This window comes from Sinohyriopsis cumingii, chromosome 7 (genome assembly GCF_028554795.1).
Source record: "Sinohyriopsis cumingii isolate HCF-2022 chromosome 7, ASM2855479v2, whole genome shotgun sequence".
Lineage (NCBI taxonomy): Eukaryota > Metazoa > Mollusca > Bivalvia > Unionida > Unionidae > Sinohyriopsis > Sinohyriopsis cumingii.
This window is the reverse complement of record NC_142967.1, coordinates 123,520,607-123,534,376: the sequence shown is the minus strand read 5'-3', so window position 1 is coordinate 123,534,376 and position 13,770 is coordinate 123,520,607. Positions and strand designations below refer to the sequence as shown.

Below are 13,770 nucleotides of genomic sequence, written 5' to 3'. Positions count from 1 at the left end.
CCCTTTCCCATTCTATCCTTTCCCTCTCAGCCTGTTTCTCTAGTTCAATCTTACCCTTTTCTAATTCTATCATTTCCCTCTGGGTTTCCCTTTTTTCCCTTTCTATTTCCCTCTCTAATTCCCTCTCCTTTAATCTTTGGTCCCTCTCCCGGGCGTGTTCTTCACGAACGAAATTTCTAAGGGACTCCCCCTCATAACCAAACTGTTTCCCCAGTTCTACCAGTTCTTTCATAGAAGTCATTTCAAAAGTTTGGTGGTGACCAACCTTAAAGTGCAGTTTTATACAAACCACGTAATTACCACAAACCGTATTTTCTTTCACGAAATGCAACAAAAATATTAAATACAAAAAATAAGTAATATTAGGTATCTACCTAACCTTGGTGCTTTGTCAAACTCATCTGAAACACACAAAAAGCATACAAATATAATAAAACAATTTCAGTGCTCTGTTATATCCGAAATGATCCCACTTCTGACACCATTTGTAACAAGATAACCGGGTGGGATATTTCGGATTAACAACAGAACACGTTTTGACGACACAGATATATGGTTTAATGTGGCGATTTATATGAGTAGTGGATGATGAAGATGTGTGCGTATTTATAATCCAAATATTGGATCTATTTAACAAAAAACGCACAGTTTCAAAGATGGAAAAAATGTACAAATAAATTTAGGTCAGTAACCCTAAAACACAGGATAAATGATTTCACAAATGATTCAATAATGGAAAGATGAATATAGTTCACTCAAATAGTAAACAATGTAAGCGTTTACACATAGTAAAAAAAATGTATTCGCTCAGGTAGCGAAATTATGTCACTAAACAAGAACGGATATACAATCTATCCTTCCAGTCCTGAATAATACACTGGGTCTTACTAACCCAAAATTAGCATACAGCTAAAAATACATGTGTGGAGATGCACTCCGTCACCCGTGCACCATATCCGCTCCACAGCTCCTCCGAATCAATTTCACAACCAATATAGACTCCGGACCCTCGGAATACTATGATCACTTGAAACATTAGACCCTCCGGACACTTGAAATATTAGACCCTCCGGTTCCCCTGGTCCTTTGACGGCTCTACAGCTGGGTCACCTTAGTCACTCTTGACATTCCGGACGCTAGACATTAGACGCTCCGGCACCTTAAACGCACCGGACACACGGACGTTTCTACCCTCTGACAACACCGGACACCCCGGATATTCCTACCATCAAAAACTCAGCTGAAAATATACCCGATACAGTGTACTAAACTTGATACAGACATAACGTAAGGACGTTATACATGGTAAGTTAAGAAGATTATATTATAATGGCAATTACAAAACAGAGGTTCAATAGTAAACCTAACCCTGCTTGATAAGACAATAGTAAACAATTTTTTTTAAAAAAAATGTAGCTTTACATTACCAATATAAGTCCTGCACTACGTCGCAACAAGAATAAAAAATGCACGCATTATGGTATGTAAAGAAAACTATAACAAACATGCAAAGGCAAATATGGTAATAAACTAGTTATCACTTAAAACCGAAAACATTACCTACCCCTACAGCTGGAGTTGTGCGAATCCTTTAAGCAGGCCGCTTGCTGACAAAACCATTAGTATTGTAAAGGTCCTTTACATGTAGTAACGTATTTATACCTTTAGAATTTTCGTTATTCTTTATCAAATGCACCTTGCACGTGTGGCACAGGACGAATCGTACTCACGATTTCGAAATACATAGACCATATTATAATCACCATCGGGTATCGTTGTACAGAGAAAAAGAAACGAAACCCGAGTACATGTATTTAATTAACAACATTTACACCCTTCCGTGACAGGCGTTCAGTCGCCACCCACAGCGTGGACAGCAATTGAACTATTGCCGGTAGAGCTGCACAAACCTGTGCGTAATCGTTTCCCACGTCGTAAGGTCATTGCTTTAACGGTGGACGACAACTCGACATCAAATCTAGTCGACATGCGAGATTACAGCTCGTACAACGATCATGTCAAGTATCCTCTGAGTGTCATCGATGTCTGTAGCAAATATGCTTTATTGGTTCCCTAAAGCTGAGATATTTGACAGCATTGTGGGTACGCGCAGACCCAGACAAATGTGGGTGGAACGTGGCAGCGAATTTTACAATAAAACCCTCTCGGACTGGCTTCAAAAATGTAACGTAGACTTGTACAGCACATAAAATCAGGTCAAAGCTGCGAGGAGCGGTTTAGTAGTACTCTAAAAAAACTCATGTGGAACAGATTTACCGACGATAATATCAGCTGCTATTTAGATTTTTCGCTAGAGATCGTAAACCATTACAATCACACAAGGCACAGAAATATCAAAATGACACCCAGGAAGTGACTGATGCCTTATTTTAGGCATACGTTTAAGATGGCTGACCACATGAGAATCAGCTGATGAAATAGCACGTTTGAGAAAGGATACACACCCAACTGGCCTAGGAAGAGGTTTTGGTGGATACAGCAAAGAAAACGATGACGGTCACGTACACACTTAAAGATGTCTCAGGTGATTCAATCGATGGTTCTTTTTACTAGCAGGAATTACAGACAATATACAAGGATGTTTTCAATATAAAAAAAAAGTCATTTGGACCAAAGGTAATAAATCTCTCGTCAAATTGTTTCGTTATCCTGACAAATTTTACTCGTGGATCCCGAAGTCGGTGCTCACGCAGTTGAGCGCTTCAGAAATAATTTATTCTGCCCTGCTGACGTACTGTATATGCTCTATATTTTAATCCTTTTTGGGATCCTGCCAATTCATGTTTCCGTACAATTACCTGTGTTATATAACACAGTACAACATAATTACGCTCTACCATAACCCATTCATCCCCATCTAGTGTACAATGGACGAAATTTCTACACTTGAACGCAACTCCCATATTGGTAAGATGATCGAATGTATATCAGCCCTCGTTCAGGCCAGTTACTTGTTTTACTTTGTATAGCTGGTAAAACTTAAAATTATTATACAACTACCTAATGAATCTGAACCTTAAAAAGATAGATGGAGAAGATTACAAACACTTTTTACGTGCACCACAGAGTACAGTTTGAATGCAAGAATATATAAATATATGTATTGAGATATATAAATTTTTCAGTAAAAGGAAACTCAGCTAGCCCCGTTTCCTTTTAAAGAAACATTTATTCAACGAGTGGTATATCAGAGATAACAGTGTATATATATATTTATTCAATTGCCTCCATGGCCAGCTCATCTAAAATGCGACTGGCATATTCAAGGTGCATTTGGAGTTGAAAATTCTGTTATTCATAGTTTATGTTGACTAGTCAACGATGGGTAGCCAGACTGACGAACGCTTCCCGATATATTTGTAAAGCACGGACGTGAAGAAAAACATCTCCCATGACACCCATACTCACAACGCCCACATTGCTATCCATCACATGGAACGCACGGACCTAAACGAAACGATCACTTACCTTTTTACTTGCAATCACTAACCACAAACAAAAACACAGACTATTTGATAAACTATGGAAACAAAGTGCTTATAGACACACTTCTATTTTCTTAACGTACAGACAAACACAAATACATAATTGTTTTGCAATTGGACTAGTATCTCTTTTCTAGAGTGTTGGGGTAGCCCTGAAAAGGGCTGTTTTGTGGACGGGGGGTTATGGCAATCTTTTATCGTCTAAGATTGCGTCCCCGTCTGGCGGCAGGCTTTCCCACAGGATAAGGTCTGTTTCTTCGGAAAGAAAAGGAGAACTCTTTTGTGTCTACACGGCAGTCGGCAAAACCTCTGTCTCGTTCCTGCTGTTCCTGCTGCTGATGCTCTCTCTCTGCTTCTGAAGTCTGTACGTTTCCGCCCATTTTTCTTTCTCTTTCTTGATTTCCTCCCTGTAGACCTCTTCTATCAGGTCTTTGGCCACTTTTAGCATCCTGACATTCTCTATCTCTTCATTCTTGGGCGTCAGACTTTGCCTGGCACGATGCAAATGCATGTAGGCTTCGTTTAGTTTAGCTCAGTTAGAGGGCATCTACATTGGTTGACGAGTCGACAATGGATGGTCAGACTGGAGACTGCCTCGCCTTATATTCTTCAAGTGCGGACATCCCTACAATTTCTGTTGGGTCGGGAAACTATAGAGTTTATCTTAGGGAGGGAAAGAGAGATGTCAAAGAGCATGTATAGTCACAAAATGTTTTCAAAACAAACGACAGAAACGTTTATTCAAAACGTGGGTTTTGCCAATGCGCACCCGATCTCCTGCTACCAATACTCCACCGTTCTTGGGAACAGCCATCGTCGGGGGACGTACCGAACAGGCGCTCAAAAAACAGTCACTTCGTTGTCGGGGCTCACTTCTTTGGGGCCACATTCGATGCTTCCATGGTAAGATTGGTTGTACGCTTTGACCAGTTGCGGTAAGACGTCATTGTACTTGAAACTGTGTTGATGCGTAAAATATTTCCACATGTGTTCTTTCAAGGTGTGTTGAAAACGTTCCACGATGCTGACTTTGGTTACGGGATTCTCCATGGTGAAAAATGAATATCACGTTTCTTTAATTCTTTTTGGAAAGCTTGGTTCGTACATTCAGTGCCTTTGTCGGTTTGTCATCAAAGAGGGTGACGGCCACTTTGTTTCAACACCAGTCTGGGTCCTCATCCTAACTCACTGCTATATTTGGAAGTCAATGGCACGACCCAGGCAAATTTAGAAAAGACGTCAATGATACAAAACAAATATGAGTAGCCCTAATTATTGGTGGCCAAATTAGAGATATCGGCTAAATCGGCTTGCCATTGATTATCAATGCCCTCCACTCGGGTGCGACTTCTAGAAAATTTTCGTCGAATGGGTTTATGCAAGGTGTACGTGGCGTGTTCTTATAACCATCGTTGCACTTGAGATAAACGGACACTTTTCAGTCGGGTTTTGGCAGCACGATACAATTTCTGATCTCCTCCGCAATCTGCAGGATGGGATGGATCGTAGTAAATGCTGGCTAATACCTTCTCCATTTTTTTAAATAAGTCACCTACTCTTCACTGATGCTACTTTGGATGGTTCGAAATGGTGCTTTGGAAACGACATTACGTGTCCGACATGACATGGGAGTAGCAGTCAAGGGTAGTGGTGGTGGTGGTGGTGAAGGTGGTAATGGGGTGGCTTTGGTCTTCTTTTCTTCACTTCTGGTTTCCCTTGATTCTTTTTTACTTCTATCGAAGAATGAGTGGACATCATTTTTTAACCCAAGTTTTAAATTGTTCTTCTCGTTGAGGGTGGGGGAAGGGGTAAACAAGGATGTTTCAATCTTACTAGGAATGTAAGCTTCTGACGGTGTTTGAAAGACTTCTCGTGCCTCTTTTACCTCAGGCATCTTTTTCCTTGACAATGGTGAGGTACAACGGGACGGTACAAATCCGTGGGAGGCAAGACTTTACATTTAATCAAGCCTTCGTATTGTCAAATGTCGTCCAGGTCGATGGATGCGGTCATCAACTGCGGATGCCCTGCGGAAAAGTGACAATATTTGCGCACGTAAGGATACAGCGAACACACGTCCAAGTATTTGATTTCTTCTCCTTTCTCCTAGTCGGCGTAGTACAGCAAACAGGTCACATTAGTCCGTCCTCCGTACAAACTGTCCCGTGGGTTCAGAGGGTAGATCAGCTTGTAACTTCCACGATACGTTTATACTCGAGATCGATTTCCAAACGGTGATCGTACTCGTGTTCCCACATTTCCACCACTTGGTATCCATGCTGTTCTAACTTCATGCGCCGTTGACATGTAGCCTGGTATACGTTTTCCATTGTACGTTGAAAAATCGATTTTTAGTCCTACGTTGACGGCAGCAGATGGAACATCCGTGAAACAAGCATCTGTTAAACTCGTACGATCTTGGTGTTTTCTAAGTCCCAGCCATCCACCGAATACGTTTCGATGGTCTTTTGGCCTCCTACTTTGGGGGTATGTTGGATCATTTGTCTTCCTTGTCGCACAATTAATGTAGCCAGCGTACAGCTTTGACCTAGTATTGGCGTTTGACAAAGTTCGTTGTTTGAGGACGGATGACAGACAGTATGTTTTCGGGCATGCATCTTTAGCGGTATATGGGGCAGAACGGCGTGCTGATTGGCTTCGGTATCAAAAAAGTGCGGAAAATAGCCTTTGGCCATTTCTGTCATTCCAAACGCTTTAAGAATTTGACTCACAGACATGCCAAGTAACTCATCGAACCTTTAAACTTAGCTTGTCCCACTTGTATGGAAATGAGTTGGCTCCGTTCAATATGACTTTGCGACGTTCGGTACTTTGTTCCGTATAGCATTGGAGAAGCAAATGCCCATCATATCCCGAAAAATTGTGAGCCATCACCGTGGTATGGTGATGACAATCTCCGTAATGGTCGATGTCCTCTTGGTTCCACGTCTCATCGATGGGGTCCAAGATCAACCAGGCGAAATCGGCTAGCGTGTTCGGTCCTCGAAAGATGAAATTGCCTTTCTTCCGGTCATCGTCTTTCTCTTAATGTTTGGAATGATATTTTTAAATGTATCATTCGTGTTCCAAATCCACGATTTGGTGACAAATGTGACATCGTTTCTTTCCTGAACATACGTGAGCATTGGAATTATTGCTACGTATCACCTGTCCACAAGTATTGCATAATCTCAGTAGTTGACAAGCACTTTTCCGATGTGAACCTTGCGTCTTCAATTATTGTTGGTAACAGGTAGGGCTGACAAAAGTTCGCTGACAAGCAGGACAATGCATTCGTTCTTGTCCTTCGTCAAGACAGGGTTTTGAGTCCAAACATCCATCACATTTCGATCCACAATGCTTGTGTTGCTCTCGATTGTTATAACCATAGTCACATTTCTCACAGTAATAACTGTATCCCAGGAATGCAGCGATACTGGTAATGGTATCGAAATGTTCATCGTGATGATAGACGTGAATGTATTTTCCGTCTTTGAAATTTTGCCAAGAAACAGCAGACGTCCGCGCACGTCTTTGGGGTGTACATTCAAGGTGTAGCGTGGAGCCAGACGTCTAGCAATTTTTGCATTTCAGGAATGCAGCAGGATGTGTCTTTGGATATCCAAGCTTGCTGTAACATGAATTCTGCTTCACTTCGTTGTTTGGCTCGTTTCGATTGTTTAATACTTTCCTTGGGGAGGAGAAACGTGGGTCATGAACAGAGTCGCTTTTCCATCAGTGATGGGAAACTTGTCGTTAGATTGTTGCACGTGTTGAATCTTATCGATGACTTTGGAAGATGTCGATTCTGCTGGGCTGCTAAACTAGATCCAAACCGGGGATTTAAAACTGTCGTGATGAATGGTAAGTTTCAAGCGGTCGTCTTCTTTCGCTTCACATTGCCGTTTCAGTGTGGTTAACAAAGAAGTCCACACATCGTTGATGATCTCTTATTCATTCTCCAAAGGTACGTCGGACCTGAGATCTTTAAACTTCACAGTGTACGTGTTGGCCATGGTTCTAAATTTTCTAGAGGAGCGCTTTTCTGTTTCTTGAATGTGATAGTAAATTTTAGGGTTTATTAGTGGTGGTGGACTTTGGTTGAGTGTAGACTCTCTGGGCCTGGATTCCGGCTCATTCATTTCATCTTCGAAATTACTGGCATGAATTTCAGCCAAGACTTCAGCTACTGTGCGATGCGATAAATTACGTTTCTGTCTCTTACTTTCTTCTCCTTTCTCCATGAAATGATGCGATCGTTCCATCTTGACTGCAGAATGTCAAATGATTACATTTTAAATGTCATGGTCCCCTATATATTCATGTCAGACCAGTGTATGTATAAAGCGAGAGCGTCTTCCCTCCCAGTATTCATTTCACTCTCAAACCTACCGTAACCATGGAAGAATCAACACAGACCAAACTTCTGATCAGAGCTTTTTTGAGGTGTGATCCGAGAAGCCAACGGACTACTCTCCCTCCTTTCGAAATAAAAGTCAAGATACTTGCTATATCTGTCAGACGAAAGGGCATTGGCGTACAGAATGTCCAGACCGTCATAAAAGCAAGACAGGTGTCAGAAGATACAAAAGTAAAGATACCTGTTATTATTGTCAAGAGAAAGGACATTGGTCTTCAGATTATCCTAAGAAACTACAAGAGCAAGAAGAAGAGAGGGGTTTCGAACAGGAAGAAGAAGAGTTACCCTCCCAAAAGGAATTACCCCGACGCGTGCGGAAAGAGAAAAAAGAGAAGAAAAGAAGACGAGGAGAATATGAGAAAGAAGAGGAAAAAGCTATGAACACGAAACAATTAAATAAAAACAGTAAGTGAACAGAGACACAGAAGAAGTCTATGAACTTGTTAAAGTATTGTGTTGTGTTGTGAATTGGATTGTAAAATTTGTACCAGAATAGACCAGACAGAAAACGTACGTGTCTCCTGGTTTTGATTTTTCAAAATAATGACCTACACTCACGCACTCATACACGTTCATCATGAGCCAAAACAAGGTATTTTGAGTTTTATCGATTTTAGCAAAATGAGTACTATCTCTTGTCGGGAGAAGTGGGTGGTCCTGGAAAGGACCTTTGGGTTATTGTTTTTTTTTTTTTTGTTTAAAAAAAAACAACTCAGGAATGGGAAGCAATCAGCTTTCTTCTTACCTATTCTTCTTCTTGCTGCTGCTGTTGAAGGAGAAAATCTTGTTCTGCTTCTTTCAGCTGCTGTAAAAACGGACATGATTTTGTTTAATGTTTGTATTTTTTATTCATTATTTTAAGTTGTACAGAATATTTTTTGTTTGGTTTTGCCTACGTGACAAAGAGTCTATTAAGAGCGTAAAATTACATAAGATCTATAAATAGATGCTTATGTATGTCTTGACAATTACTAAAAATAATCTTTATAATAATAAGACTTAATAGTACCATGTGATTAATTTCTCATTGGAGGATTGGTTTGAATGGTTCCAGAAGGGTTCAGCAACTTCTCATCGGTTGTGCTAGGTCACTTGAACAGGCGATTTCGAGGCAAAAGGATTAGTAAGATCTGTCACACGGAATGTATTGTGAAATACAGTAAAGAGTTGGTTAAGGAAGGGAACTTAGTAAGCAGATTTTTCCTATTGTGGAGTCATCCTCATTTCATTTGTTTCTGATGCAAGTCTGCAGACATGTTTTATGCTGTACTTAGATAATATTCGAGAGGAAAAACATGTATTCGGATTGTTCAGTAGTAATATAAAGTGCTCATTATTCGGACTACAATATTTGTCTGAACTGTTGTGAATTATTCAAAGCAGTTCTGGACGATGCCATCATGACATCGTCACAATCTTTGGTGTAGCAGTACATTTCTGGTTTTGAAATTTATACGGACCTTTACATTCATTTTGGCTTTAATAGTACTTTCTCAAGATTATTTCCGATTCACTTCATAATACTGTAAGTTCCTCTCACATTTTCTTTTATTACTTTGATATTTAAATTGTTTGCTAAGTTTTGTAAAACTTGTTAGTTTTGCTTCTTTCTGTTACTTAGTTTGTGAACATAGAGTTGTAACAGAAATTATTTTATGTATGTAGACACATCACAATATAATAATGATACATATTTACAATGTGGTATGAAATCGATGTATCACTATCAATATATCTTAAATGTACAAAAGAAGTCAGTTAATACTTATATCCTCAGCTCAAAGGGCAACGAAATGTAGCGAATTGTAATTTGAAACATTCTTTATAAAAGTATCTAAGAAATAAAAATCATAAAAGGTCTTCGAGGTCTTAAGATGCGTTTGCCGACAATAAAGGTGTTCAATGCAATTTGTTCCACATTTTATTCATTGCTACACTGTTTGGAGAGTATCCGCAAAGTATTTTTACATCCAGATACTTTATAGCTTACAAGGAAATAGCAGTCACTGTGATTTTAAAGTTTAGAGCTATTCGAAATTCTCCATCATCTGTTTTAGCTGTCTTAGACGGATGCGAATTAAGAAATTATATCACTTTTATATAAGACGGGATTTTTAAAGGTCCTGAATAATTAAGCACCATGATCTGTTTTTAAGTTTGCGATAAGCATTTTCACAAGAGGGAGACAATTGAGTAAGAACAATGAATTAGATATGCTACACATTCTAAGAGAATATTGTTTTAAATCATATTCTTGCGTCTGTGTACTTTTATGAAAAGGCTTGTAGTTTCATAGTAAACAATCAGCTAATATTTCCACTTCAAAAAATTATATCTCTGCAAATAGTTTAAAAGCATTCCTGATTTGATGACACCATTAAAAATGTTCCTAAAGTGATGACGTTATATTAAACGTGTATTTTTTGTAATGATAACCTCATAAAGACTTTCTCATTCTAATCGTTTACCTCAATAAAATAAATATCCGCAACACCAACATTAAATTCACAATCAGCATGAACCCAGGTATTATTACGAATATATGGTATTAAATTAATTAACAGAAAAAGGCCAAATCTAACAAGGTTTGTAAAATTCAATTAGTAATGTATTTCCTTAGGAAACAAAGAGAAAAGTTAAAATGAAATTATAGCAATGTGAATTAAAACTCATATAGTCCTAAAAGGTTTATCACGAGTACAAATGTATTAAGTTCCAACTGAATTCGAGCAATATTCTCATTAAATACCTGTATTGAATGTGTTGATGTACCTGAAATTTTGAGTATGATAATCCACCAGTGTTTTGAAGTGTGGCGATGTGCTACCTGTCTTTTGGTGTATCTCAATAATATAACCCGAAAATGTTTTTGTCTGCAATCACTATAATTCCAACTTAATTTTCCAGTACAAGAATATTACTGAGTAATTTATATTTCAAGCGCATAATAATTTGAATAAATGCTTCCACCCAAAAATTACTGAACGGACAAGACGGATTCAGCGTAAATATGTTAATACAATAATGAGTGATTTCCCAAACAAACAAAGTTATATACAGAAAACTAATAGACAACAGTAGAACCAAGTAAGGGCCAAAAGTTCATATCTAGAAAAATCGAAGTTGTCAACAAGATTAAATATGTTGCTAAAATTATAATAAAGAACATGGGAAACATCAGGAAAACCAGTTTTATTATGGGGTAGAGATTCCAATACAATACACTCAGATTAAACTAAACATATATACAAAGAATACAAATTAAATATACAAAACACCTCCCTCATAAAAATGAAAGATGTATATACAAAACGTTTCTTTTAACTGTTAGTCGAATACACATGTGATTAAGATTACATAAGCTGGAGTCATATGAATGACAAAAGAAATATACACGAATAAATATAATACTTCTATACACGTGAAAGTGCATCTGCATTAGATGTTTTTGCCTTGATGGGTCTGATGGTAATATTTTATTCCTTCAACATCAAACTCCACCTTAATAATTTCTAATGTTCGTTTTAATCTTGCCAATGAAGGTAACGGAGTTGTGATCACTAATCGGAGAAAAATCTGAATTAATATACTTCAAAGTGTTGCAAAGCCAATATCAAACAAACATTCCATCTCGATTGTGAAATAAATTATATGATGCTTATTTACTTTTTAAAAATAGCACACGTGATCATCCACACTTTTATTATCTAATTGAATCAATGCTCCACTAACCAAGCATCACGTGCGTCAACGGACATATTAAACGACTAACTGAAACTTCGAACTGAAAGAACTGGTGCACTCTTAAGTATGGCCTTTAACTTATTAAAAGCCACGTGACATGTTTTGCAATTATATTTTGTAAATGCAGTCATCGATTTTAGGCAACGGAAATGAATCTGTTTTAGCCGCACTGTTCAATTTTCATAGTCGGTGAACATTCGGAAAATATTATCTTCTTTCGGCACAAGATTAGTTGGCGAACTCTAATCGCTTTTACTTGGGTCTATGAAATCATTCTCCAGCAAATACTGAATTTCTTTGTTACGAACATTTCTGTTTGAGAGAATTTATCCTGTATGGATGCTATTTCACAGGTGTGGAATCTACAAGTTCAACATCATGGTAGATTGTATTTATATGTGTTATAACGACTGGAAAAATGCTCATATTCAAGTAATAGCTGTTTTAATTCACTCGTTACTGTGGCTGTAGATGTTAAATATTCTGTATTTTGCAATACCTTAAATTCATTTTTGAGTGAGTAGAGTGAAGATTAGATTAGATCGTGCAACTTCCCAAGCCTTTGACAAGTTGTATTTGAAGTTAGAAACTTAGTCAATAATATTAATTTCTAAAATTAATCATTTTAATAACTTCAATGGTCTACCGACTGTATGTCTAAAAACTAGTTCAAATGGACTCAGTCTTCAAGATTATTGAACTGATTCCCTAACAGCAGACAACAGTAAATGAATACCTTCATCCCAATTTGTTTCCGATATATAAAAAAACAATATGACCGAAGTTTTCAAAATCTGATAAAATCTTTCTAATGCCTCTTGACTTTAATGGCGATGTGCAGAAAACGTAAATTGTCAGATGCCGATTAAATGCGTAACTGGCTGGAAAGTTTTGGGAAGGCCAAATTATGTTTTAAAAAACTTTAGGAAAGCTTTCACCATGGTTTTAGTTTTAATATTCTTCAAAGAAATTGCTTCTTATGGTCAACAGGTATTGATTGCATGGATCGTCACAATCGAATTTTTCTCCTTAGGTTATCCTATCATGTGACAAGTTTCAGAAGATCTACAGTATTTACAAACGTCACTTTTTATTTTCGGCCAATAGAAATGACTCAAGACCTTGTGATAAACCGGTTTGAATCCTAAATGACCAACAAAATACATTTCGTGGTCTAGACTAAAAATTTCCTGTCTGTTCGACTTAGGAACTTCAATTTGATAGCTCACCGACCCTCGTCGCTATCGGGTGCCTCAGGTGGTCTCCGTTTGCTGAAAAGGATCCAGTTTTTAGCAAAATAACAAATAGGCATTTATGTGGCTCCAATTCCGCAAATAGCACTTTAAAACAAAGCAAGAAATCTCGCGATGCCCTGTTCGACAACGAGTTATTGTTAAAGAGAAGGAATACTACAAAGAAGATTAATGTGAATAATACCATTCGATTGATCCATACTAGAAGCAAAACTGACCTCATTAAAAGCCTGACTAATAAATATGTCAGCTAAAGGAATTATTTCCTGATCAACATCATGTTCAAGAGCTTTCTTCGTCAACATTCTGGTAGCAGCGCAAGCTGGGTATAAATCAGAGATTTTATTTTCAATATGATCAATTGTCTGATTCAAACAAGGCTTGTCAAGTGGATCAACCACAACCTTATCTTAATCTAGGCCATTGCTAGACAATAAATGAATACCCTCGATGGGTAAAGACAGCACTGCTTCTACAGTCACAGGTCCTGAGACAAAGTCTGAAGATAAATGTACACAAAGGAGAGGCAAATTGACAAAGCTGCACTTTACTCCCAGAATAACAACACTTGTAGTAAAAGAGGACTTCTCATAAAATGCCAAGTACCTGATAATAAAAGACTTTGAGAAGCTTTTGCGACCCTTCAAATTGTAATGGGGATATGATTTTCTGAACCACTAATAAGTAATATAGAATCCTTTGACATGAATGTTTCATAATTCTCCATAATAAAATACGACTGGGGTTTCTTCGACCCAACAAATGTATTGCTTTCAACACATAACATTGACATCCTTGAATGAATTAGAGCATTTGGAATAGTTCTGTCTCAATTACATTGCTACTT

General features: G+C 38.0%; 1 long non-coding RNA gene across 1 annotated transcript; it reads right to left on the bottom strand.

Annotated features, from left to right (window-relative positions):
* Nucleotides 1–534: 534 nt before the first annotated feature.
* Nucleotides 535–1,771, bottom strand: LOC149796059 (uncharacterized). The gene is made up of 2 exons (XR_016422163.1): nucleotides 1,565–1,771; nucleotides 535–1,240 (listed from the first exon to the last, which is right to left on the bottom strand). It is a non-coding gene; the product is annotated as an uncharacterized LOC149796059 (long non-coding RNA).
* Nucleotides 1,772–13,770: the final 11,999 nt, after the last annotated feature.